This window comes from Medicago sativa, chromosome 8 (assembly GCF_051527215.1).
Source record: "Medicago sativa cultivar Bolivia chromosome 8, Bolivia_mono, whole genome shotgun sequence".
Classification (NCBI taxonomy): Eukaryota; Viridiplantae; Streptophyta; class Magnoliopsida; order Fabales; family Fabaceae; genus Medicago; species Medicago sativa.
The window spans coordinates 35,662,227-35,674,087 of record NC_140756.1 but is presented as its reverse complement, the minus strand read 5'-3'; the positions used below and the strand labels follow the sequence as shown (position 1 = coordinate 35,674,087).

The 11,861-nt window shown below is 32.9% G+C and overlaps 1 long non-coding RNA gene and 1 other non-coding gene across 2 annotated transcripts; one reads left to right on the top strand and one right to left on the bottom strand.

Moving 5' to 3' along the window:
- Positions 1 to 307: 307 nt before the first annotated feature.
- LOC146898796 (small nucleolar RNA R71) lies at positions 308 to 414 on the top strand. Its single transcript, XR_015024288.1, has one exon. It is a non-coding gene; the product is annotated as a small nucleolar RNA R71 (small nucleolar RNA).
- A 6,635-nt stretch (positions 415 to 7,049) lies between these two features.
- LOC146898795 (uncharacterized) lies at positions 7,050 to 8,645 on the bottom strand. Its single transcript, XR_015022712.1, has 3 exons — positions 8,436 to 8,645; positions 7,298 to 7,414; positions 7,050 to 7,207 (listed from the first exon to the last, which is right to left on the bottom strand). It is a non-coding gene; the product is annotated as an uncharacterized LOC146898795 (long non-coding RNA).
- Between the last annotated feature and the right edge of the window lie 3,216 nt (positions 8,646 to 11,861).

Below are 11,861 nucleotides of genomic sequence, written 5' to 3'. Positions count from 1 at the left end.
AGTAGATGCAGAATTGATAGCACTAACATTGAATTTTTCAAGTTTTTCAGTTAGTGTATCAATTTTAGAAGCAAGGTGATCATAGTTAGAGACTTCGTGTATACCTGCCTCCTTTTTGGAGGATGAAGAACTAGAGATGGCTCTCTCGTCGGTCCATTTGTAATGATTTTGAGCCATGTCTTCAATTAGGGCATACGCCTCCGTGTAGTTTTTGTTCATAAGTGCTCCACCTGCAGCTGCATCAACAGACATCTTAGTGGTATAAGACAAGCCATTATAAAAAGTGTGGACTATAAGCCACTTCTCTAGGCCATGGTGGGGACAAAGTCTTAGCATTTCTTTGAAACGCTCCCACGCCTCATAGAGAGATTCCCCATCTTTTTGATTGAACCGTGTGATTTGGTCTCTAAGTTTAGCGGTTTTAGATGGTGGAAAGAAACGGGCAAGGAATGCTTGCCTCATCTGATCCCATGAAGTAATGGAACCGACTTCGAGGGAATGGAACCAAGCGCTAGCTCTATCCCTTAAGGAAAAGGGAAAGAGATGAAGTCTTACGGCCTCTTGGTTCTCCTTCATGGTTCCACTAATTCGTAGGAAAACAGAGATGTGAAGATTGGGATCCTCTGTGGGGGATCCCGAGAATTGGTTTTGCTGCACCAAGTTAAGTAGGGCAGGCTTGATTTCAAAGTTGTCATCCTCAACCGTTGGGTACACAATAACAGCTTGTGGCTCAGCCGTAGACGGCGTTGCATACTCTTTGAGAGTGCGATTGGCCATGGCGGTGTTATTTTGTGCTGCTCTCCTCCTTCTATGTAAGAACCTTTCGATCTCGGGTATGAATACCGCTTGATTTCTAGTTCTTCGCATACAAGGTTGAGAACCCAAGAAGTTAACGATAACAGAAAAATAAAAAGGTAAAAATAAAAAGAAAAGAGAAAGAAGAAGAGAGAATTCTAATCACTAAGAAAAAGCTAATCAAATTAGTTAACTCCCCGGCAACGGCGCCAAAAACTTGATAGAGCCAAACCGCAAACGCACGGCCTATCGAAGTAATAGTAGTAAGTAGAGTATCGTTCCGCTAGGGAGTTGGTCAATTTAATTAACTTTTAATGAATGATTAGAGGAGAGAAAGTTGATTAGAAAGGGTTTGATTGCTGAAGGTAAAAACAATAATAATAAAGGGGTCTTAGGATCATTGGTTCATCTTAATAACTAATCCTTCACTTGACAAAACCTAAACTTCTAATTTCATGGTTTACACACTAATTTCTAAAGACCGGTTTCCCTTAGCCCCTCACCTTTCCGATGAAAGTCCGGTGAGAGTTTACTTCTAGCAACCAAGCCTATTTCACTGACATGATTACTAGAAGATGCATAGAGGATTGAAACTACTCTTTGTCTCAATAGTTGCAAAGACTATTTCACTGTTTTGCAACTATTGTCTAGATTCACTTGTTCCAACATCAAAGCTCCGCTCTCGCTTTATGAATTGATGTTTGGGATGATGGATTAACGATTATCAAACCCTCCGCTTTCGCTTCCACAGTTTGATAATTGTTAATCCACGTTAAGACGGTGAATCTAGATTAGAAATTAGGGTTACATAGAAATTAGGGTTTAGACATGTTTTGTTTAGGATTGAGTCATTAGACTCCCCAATAATCCTAAGACTAAGAAGTCTACTCACTCATGTTCATCGTAGACATGGAGGAAGAAGAGAGAAATACGGTAAAATAAATTGCAAGGAAAGTAAAAGGAAAATAAAGACTTTTATTAAAATAATACTTGAAATAAACAAAGTAAAGGATGATTGTTTATGGTGGAGAGCTACTCTATTTATAGCTTTACATTCGACTTAGAAACTAAGCAACTAAAAGGATAAAACGGTAAAGCTGCAACAGGGTAACTTGGCCTTGAAGAAAAGCAGCAAAAGTGGTTCTGGGGACGGGCACGGGCCGTGCCACATGTTGGCACGGGCCGTGCCAAGCTTCTGGTAAGGGGGATTGTATTTTTGCCCCGTATCTTCGTATTCTTGCGCTGTATTTTGCTCCAGTCCTCTTTCTTTTGCTCCAAGACACCTTCCACCATATATTTATTCCTAAAATAAAATAAAACACAATTTGAAGTAAAATATTCTAAACTAAAATAAAATGCAATAAAATAAAATCAAATCTAAAATAAAACTAAACTAAATAAGGCAATAAATAATGCTATCTATGACTCATCACCTATACGAAGGTGGAGGAAGTGTGGCAAGATAGTCCCGAAGGGGGGGGTGGAAGTTTGAGTGGCGTCGAGGTTTATTTGTGTGGGAATTTGGGCTAGAGCAACAGCTTAAGGACGTGCTTATTCTGGTGGAGGTGGGGGAGGGGGTGGATTGGTGGAAGTGGAAGCTGGAAGAGGATGGGGTGGTGAGTGGTGCTATCAACTAAGTGTGGGTGGGGCGTGTATTGGGGGATGTTTTCTTTCATGTGCACTTTCTACTGGTGCATTTTGTTGGGTTTTTTTTGTTGGTAGGTAGTGCTAGAAAAGCTACTATATGCGTGTTTGATTTATAGGAGTCTGTGAGTTCCTTGCTACCTTATTGTATTTAATGAAATTTTAGAATTACTTTTATTGATATTTGTTTTTGATGATTATGTACAAAGAGTATACAATGTGTATATATACAAATGAGGCACCAACAACCATATTAGCAATATTAGAAAAGACAGAGATATATTGTCATGGTAAATAAATCAAGGCTTTATGTGATTGATTTGCTTTAGGGCACTTCTATGGTGCAGTCAGAAAACTGACTTTTTTGAAAAAGTTATTTTGTTTAGCCAATAGTATAATCGTTAATGTCATGTCAGCTATTGTCCTGCTGATAGACCACTCTAAGACTAAACTTTATGCACAATATACACAAACACAATAGATTAAAGATAAGTGTATTATTGAATTGGTTACTACTCAATATGAACTAGTTTCTGCAGATGACATGCATTTTTTATTTAAATTTTCATGGTTCTTTTACTCAACTTTGTCTCCTGCATCTTCCCTGATTCAGCTTTTATGTACAAGCCCTTTTTGTTAATTTGTTTATTAATCCTCAAAGTTTCTATACAGTTTCTATATTCTGTCATGTGAATGAAGCATTGTCAACAGTCACAAGTAGACCTGAAGATAGCCATATAAATGACAAATCATGATGTAGTAAATTTGAAACTTAGATGTGTGTGGTTATTGAAAATAAAATGAACATCTCTAAGGAGAAATGATGATATTGACTTGTAAAGTAATATGGCTTCGATAATGTTATTTGTAACCACATGCATCCATCCTAATTGTAGGCGAGTTCAAACAGTTGTGAGGGAGGCTTCAGATTTCTTGAGAATGCCAAGGACTTACCAACCAACAGTAAGTACATAAACCAAACACAAATTTTGTTGGCCATAGAGTTAATTTCGCCAGAAAAGTCATTCTCACGACTTCACCATAGAATTTTCCTTTGCTTTACTCCTGAAGTCAATGATATGCATTTAATGAGATTTTTTTTCCAACAGTTGAATATCATGCCATGATTCCTTGCCATCTGTGTTTACATATAAATGTTATCAATAAATTTGACTATTAAAAAATCTTTGTTTACATATAAATGTTATCAATAAATTTGGCTATTAAAAAAAGAATATACAATTTTCGTTAATAAGATTTTATGATTCTTATTGGTTTGTGACAATTATGTTCTCGGAATATTCCATTTCTTATGCAAATTGATCATTAAATTTGCTATTGGTTTGTGAAAATTATGTTCTCAATAAAATCTCATTTTTATGCAATTATTTGCTGTGATTCTAGATTTTAAGTAGCTTTTATTAGTAGCTTCTCTTTTGTTTAATTTGTGTGTGTAACTGTTAGAGATACATCGCACAGACACTAACACCTTGGTTATGTAACCTCTATCAAGGACATCAAGAAAGATCATCGCTCCATTAGGTTTTTTTTTTAGTGTCAGAAAGAGGAAAATTTTCTTGCAACGTCATGGACGTCTTGTTTGCTAGTATAGTATTATCAAACTAACTGTTATGCTCAAGTTTGATTGAACTTTATACGTTACTTTTGTATTAAGATTTACTTCTTTGATGAGAAATTGATTTTTTTTTCATTTACTATTCCATTTCTAATTTACTTCTCTAATGATGTATTAATATTGATTCAATGATATTGATTTTTCCAATGTTGTTTGATGTTAGTTAGTTTGTATGTGCTAGCTTAGCTTAAAATATTTCCCTGAATTGGTTGTTGTCCTCCCTGAAGTGACACTTAAAGTTAAAACAGAATTCTAGACTCTTTAGTTTTGGCTTGTAAATTAATTGATTATTGAATTTGTTTTTGGTTTGTGACAATTATGTTCTCAGAAAATTCCCTCTTTTTATGCAAATTGATCATTGAATTTGTTATTGGTTTGTGACAATTATGTTCTCAGTAAATTCCCCTTTTTATGCAATTATTTGTTATGCTTCTAGATTTTAAGTACCGTTTATTAGTAGCTTCTCTTTTGTTGAATTTGTGTGTGTAATTGTTAGAGATGCATCGCACAGACACTGACACCTTGGTTATGTAACCTCTGTTGATGCATTACAGAATTTGTCTCATGAAAATCCAACACATTACACAAAAAATGAAATAGTAGTATGGTTTATTGCATATATTGATCACAGATAAAAGTTTTTCTTACTCAAATGCCTTGTACTTTACACATTTAATAAAATATATGTTTCTTCAACAGGGGGATTATTTGGTTCAAATTTAGTTATTCAGAAAGTGTTCTATAATGTGTCAGTTTACCTTTCTGTTATTACCTTTTTGTTATGTTGCTTGTGTATTTAGATGTTGTTTTCTTGACAGTGAGAAAATATTTCTACTATTCTTTGTTATGCAAAACATCATGTAAGCCATGATTTTCGATTTCTCTATCCTAGCATGAATTTACCAATACATAAGCAAAAATTTCTTTATCATATGATCCCTATAAATGAATATGATATCACATGGTAAGGAGTATGGTTACACGTATTCAACCAATTGTGCTTAGAGATGTTAAAAATAAGTCCAATTCATGTGGCTACTTGTGTAACTGTTTTAACACTTAACATCTTTGCCATCAGTTACAACAAATTGTAACCAATGTTTTCAAAACCAAACCATACTTTTTTCCAGGCATGTATCAATTGATGTGAATGAACGTGATTTGAGAAAATCATATTTTTGTCCTCCAAATTGTAAGGGCCGATTAATTTAATCCTCAAATTTACAAAATGACAATTTCGTCCCTCAGCGTCAATCAAAACCAACGAAAGACCGACATATTGTCTTGAATAGACTCATTTTCAACAAATGGATGGTAGATAATTTTCATTGAAAATTAATATATAGTAATTAGTTGAATATACCAATCAATTCAGCTTTACAATTCATCAATCTCTAAAGTCTCACCAATTTCTTTCATCATTGAGTACATGTATCAAACTTAAATCAACACCCTCATGCTATTGTTAGATAATAAGTTTTTTTTTTCTTTCTTAAAAGATGCTAGATAATAAGTTACATCAACACACTCATGCGCCCTTTAGATTTTTAAGTTACTAGTTTAATCCATTAAATTTTACTGAGAAATACTAGGGTCACACCCTCTAACACACTCTTTTAACACACACCACTAATATTTAGCCACATCATCCCATCTTTTTAGCACTTTACCTATGAACCGATTGAACAGGTTGCTAAACGACAAAAACTCATACCCTTCTTTCAACGTCGTCTCCCAAGCCGTGGAGAGAGCAGGGGGTCGCTTTGCAGAAGCTGATTTTCCGGTGACGAGTCGACGATAACCTTTAATTTCATGTTTTGTATTGTTGTTGTTAACATATTATAAAAAACTGGAATTGATTTTATTGTTGAATATTGTTAAAAAAATTGGGATTTTCTATGGCTGCAATGTTGTGCGTAATGAAGGGTCTAATGATATTTTTAAGTCAAAAATAATGAATAAAATAATAATACTCTCTCCGTCCCATATTAGATGAAATAGTTGACAATGTGTATTGTTGATTGTATTTTTTAGAAATATACAAAGATAAATAATATCATATACTCCCCCCGTCCCACAATAGATGACTCATTTGAAAATGTGTAATTTTGACATAACTTACTTTGACCATATTTTTCTACTAATATACAAAGATAAATAATATCATATAACATGTCGTTAGATTTGTCTCGCTGAATATTTTTAAAATATCAAATTTCCAAATTTGACCCTTCTTTCCATACTACCAAAAACTCTAAATATCTACATTTTTTCTCTATAAGGATGGACCATATAACTCTTTCTCTTGGTTCTTGAAGCTTCTTTATTTGATAATTTTCAATGAAATTATCAGGTACTTCTTTTGCAGGTGGTCTCAAATCTATAATCCTTCAATATCTCTAATCCTCCCCTTTCTTAGTTGCCTTCTTAGAAATTTAAAATGTTCATTGTACATTCCTTTGGTAATTTCAACTGTATTGTATCTCATTTACATAATTTGATTATACTCCTACTTCCCTCTTTGATTCAAGAAACCTACAATTCCTCAATACATAAATAAAAATTGTTTAATACAACCAACCAAGCAAGACAACCAATAAAGAATGATATGATATCTCGTAACTCAAATAATTGATGTACTTAATTAGTTAAAAATTGCATACTTGATACAATTCATTGTTTTTTTTTTTTTTGCTAATATGCACTTCTTTAGTTAAACATGAAATAATTGATGTACTTCATTAATACATTCTCATTCCCATTCTATGAAATTTAATTTTCATATCGCTTTCTTTGAAAACAAAATATTAGACATATTCAACAAAAGAATGGAATGCGTCAATTATGAGTCTACTCAAGAAAGGGCAGAATAAAATTAATTGTAAAAACATAAGAGATTAAATACACTTATCAAACCTCTCTCTCTCTAGATCTCTCCCTCCCTCCCTCTCCCTCCCTCCCTCCGATGATGAATCCTCCTCCTATTCCTTCATCATTATGTGCAACTTCCGTGAGGATATACAGTTAGGTCGCAATCAAAACGTGGCCTCCATGGCCCACTCTTTTCATTTCTCGATTATTCTCTCTAGTTATTCTCTATCGGTCTTTTGGTGTCGACGATACCTTCTCTTCCTTTTCACATTTAACAAATGATAATAGAAAATAAATGAGACCATAACACGTATAATAAGCATCATTAAAAAATAGAGATGCAAAACTTACCCGTAGAAGAGTCTTTTCTCATCCCTAATATCTTAACTTCTAAAACTGAAAATATTATTGTTTGATCACATTCTCCATATTTGTCTCAGATATGCTTAAGTGCGCCTTGAACAGAGTCTTTGAGAAGATAAAGAGAACAAAAAATTAACACCTATAGTCTTCATGTTCGTCATATATTTTTTTATCCATATGTGTACAGACGTTGTGAACAAATTTTTTAAAGGAATGCTAAGTGCAAACAAACATATATGGGTGCGTTTGTTTCAGCTTTAAAAAAAATAGATTTTATGTTAAAAGAATCTAGAGATTTTTTTGAGATTTTAAAAAAAATCTGAAGTTATTTTTGTTTACCTACTTCTCATAAAAATCCATTTTAAAAAAAAATGAGTTTTAACTTGTACATGTGTTACCTCCTTGTTGTTGAAAAAAATAGATTTTGAAAAAAGCTAATCCTAATAGCTTTTCATTTTAGGGTCAAAATAGATTTTTTTGATAAAATGATTTTTCTAAAAATCCTAAACAAACACTTCAAAATGAAAAAAGTGATTTTTTTTAAAGGAAAAAATAGATTTTTTTTTTTTGGAAAAAAATCCAAAACAAACGCACCCTAATGACATCTAGACAAAAGGAAAAAAAAAAAACTTTGAATTAAGGAAAAAGGTAAGAAAAGAATTACATCCAACGATACACTTTGTGTGGACTTCACATACCCTCCCTCTCTCAAGAACATATATAGAATTGAACTAATACTTTATTAATAATTATAGAAGATGAATGCATTCTATAAACAATTTAGAGTGTTGATAATGGCCTGATATAAATCCTTCATATGTTTGCTTAAAAATAAAATATCCTTCATATGTTGGACCATAAAAGTATTACGTATCCCTTTTCTTTTTGTGTGAAAACTCACAAAAACCATTTTGAACTACACAAAGAAGGTTGAAATAAATTTTATTTTTACAACGACGAAAGATAAAAAAATAAACAAAAACTCTAACTGTTGAAGTGTTGAAAGTGTTATAGGAAGGGAAAATTTAACTCCCCAAAATCATGAAGAGAGGAGACAATTTATTTTACAGGAACAAATAGGTAACCAAAGACACGTAAAACATGCATGTACGTGAAGTTAAATTACCTTTGTGTGGCTTCTTTCTCTATCCATTTTTATACCTCTCGTTTCTTCTTCTCTTCGTCCGTCTTTCATTTCCTATTTATGAGATCTTTAACTCCATCGCTTTCCTAATACTCTCTCTCCCTTTCAAATTGGCTTATAAGATCTTTCTCATACACGCATGTTTTCAAGTTGTGTGTTTAAATTTGAGAGAATATAGTAACTGATGTCCAAAAACGACGAAAGATAAAAAAATCAACAAAAACTCTAACTGTTGAAGTGTTGAAAGTGAGATAGGAAGGGAAAATTTAACTCCCCAAAATCATGAAGAGAGGAGACAATTTATTTTACAGGAACAAATAGGTAACCAAAGACACATAAAACATGCATGTACGTGAAGTTAAATTACCTTTGTGTGGCTTCTTTCTCTATCCATTTTTATACCTCTCGTTTCTTCTTCTCTTCGTCCGTCTTTCATTTCCTATTTATGAGATCTTTAACTCCATCGCTTTCCTAATACTCTCTCTCCCTTTCAAATTGGCTTATAAGATCTTTCTCATACACGCATGTTTTCAAGTTGTGTGTTTAAATTTGAGAGAATATAGTAACTGATGTCCAAAAATGATTATTGTGACTGACTTGCCCCCCCCCCCCCCCCCCCCCCCCCCCCCCCCCCTCCATGGAGTATTGCTGTATACACATATGGTTTGACTGAGAAACACAAGTAAAAGACCAAAATACCCTTCGTTAGTTAACTACCGAGGAAAATTAAAACCGGCAGCAGGCAGTTAACTGCCGAGGAAAACAATATTATGAAGACAGTGGTACTTTTTCTGAACAAAAGCATGTGTAACTCTCTTCTATGTTTTTCCTTTCTTTCAAATTCAAATCCAAGGTTCATTCTTTCAACAAAATCATCTCAAGATCCTTTCTTTTTTCAAGTTTCATCATCCTTCGCCCCTTCCTCCAACTGAGTTATGATTCTTTTTCTGGAAAAAATAAATAAATTATTATTTGAAGAGTTTTGGAGGTTATGATGATTCCTAGGTTGAGTTTTGGAGGTTATGATGATTCCTAGGTTGAGTTTTTTATGTTTAGCAATGATTTCTATGCCTTCAATTGAATTTTCCATGAAGAAAATTTACTGGTGTATTGAAGAAAATTACTCTAATTGGGAAAATTGAAGAAAATTACTCTAATTGGGATAAAATTCATTGCTAAAATTAATTGTTGATGATTTCTATGCCTTCTATTGAAGAAAATTACTCAAATTTACTGCTAGTTGGATTCTGGATAATTGGGAAGTGTTCTACGTTAGAAGTATTGAAAAAAACAAAAAAAAGGGATTGAAGTGGAAGAAGAAGAAGAAAAGAGAAGGGTCTGTTTTCCTCGGCAGTTAACTGCCGAGGTTTTAATTTTCCTCGGTAGTTAACTACCGAAGGGTATTTTAGTCTTTTACTCGTGTTTCTCAGCCAAACCATATGTGTATACAGCAATACTCCACTCCATGTCTATTGAGGATTTGAATTGAGAAAAGCCTACAGTTATTTTACGGGCCATGTTTTAACAGTTTCATATACGTGTTTTTTTTTAATATTTACAATACTTGAAGGGTAAAATAGGAAAGAAAATAGGCTACACCAAGACAATGTTTTGTCTTTATTAATAGGTATGTGTGAAATGCCCAAAACGTCATACAATTTGGGACGGATGGAGTATAAAATATGCATTGGTATGTGTGACATGGTCAACTGTGTCACTTAATATGGAACGGAGGGAGTAAAAAGTTGGAATATTTTAATTCCAAATTTTTTGTCTTTTAGTGTGCCATGTGGCGTGTCATAATTGGTCCATGTGGTAAACCATTGGTTTTTTTTTAATTTTTTTAACAGAAACTTGATCGTAGGACTAATTGCAAAATTTTAACAAATTGCAGGGACCAATGCCAAACAAAAAAAAGTGCAAGGACTAATGTCAAAATATGGTGAAAATGCAGGGACTAATGACATATTTAAGCCAACTTTTTACTACTCCATCCAAACAAAAATATTTAGAAATGAAGGCAATTTAATTGAACGATTTGAATTGGCTAAAATTTTAAATTCTTCAAAATTTATCAATTACCTCATCCAAACACACTCTTAATTTTTCTCATACACAACTTTCATACACTTTCTTTCATGAATGGAAAAGAGTACTATAAGTTTGAATTTTTGAATAATATGAAATGTTTAGAAATTTCAAATCATCAATTAAGGTTGAAGATGGTGTTTCGATCAAGCTTTTGAGGAACATAGATCAAATAGATGGGTTGTGCAATGGAACAAGGTTATTCATAAATGGATTGTATACAAATATTATTGGAGTCATTGTCATTAGAGAAGATAATTTAAATACCAAGGATGAATTTGGTTCCATATAATCTAAGATTTCCATTTAAGTTTTAGAGAAGATAATTTCCACCTTCGTTGTGCTTTGTTAACCTCTTTTTCAAGTTGGTTTGTATATATTTGCAAATACCGGTATTACTCATGGCCAATTCTATTTATCTATTTCAAAGGTATAGTCAAGGAAATTGAAGATACTTATTTGGAACGACGAAGGAAGTCCTTATTTTTCACCAATTTGTAAACATGTACACAAACTTCCATTGGCAACTTAAAACTTTTTTGGTTGAGAGTTATTTATTTGTCAATTAAACGTGTGAATGTCATTCAATTTTAGTGCACATGTTTTTAATATGTTTCTTTATCAACGGTGTTAATTTGGGTTGGTTAGGTTAGTTTATAAAAAAAAAAAAATCTGTCTATCACACTGACACCAATAAAAAATCTCATTCATTGCATGGGTTTATGCATTAGTTATTTTGATTTTAATAATAAATTAAGAGTAATGATATTTTGACATCCATTTGATGACAACTTTGTTAACAACCTTATTTTTCTCACTTCTTATTGGTCAAAAACAATGGAGAGAGAAAAAGGAAGCGATAGGATAACAACATCATGTAAGTATGAGAGAGAAAGTTGTCCAAAAGTTGTCAAGAAGTGGTTGTCAAAATATCATGGAAAATGTTAACTTGTGCCCTTAAGGCACAAGATAAGGAACCCAACATAGTAACTTTTTGTTGGAATGTGTGCATTCAATTTAATTTTTAAATTTATGATAAATAGAATGCACAAAATTTGAGGGAATATTTCTACTTTTAGGTTCCTTATCTTGTGCCCTAAGGGCACAAGTTAACATGACCCAAATATCATTTCTCATAAAATTAAGCCTATGTTGAAAGAGTAATGATATTTTGACATCCATTTGATGACAACTTTGTTGACAATCTTGTTTTTCTCACTTCTTATTGGTCAAAAACAATGGAGAGAGAAAAAGGAAGAGAGAGGATAACAATATCATGTGAGTATGAGAGAGAAAGTTGTCCAAAAGTTGTCAAAAAGT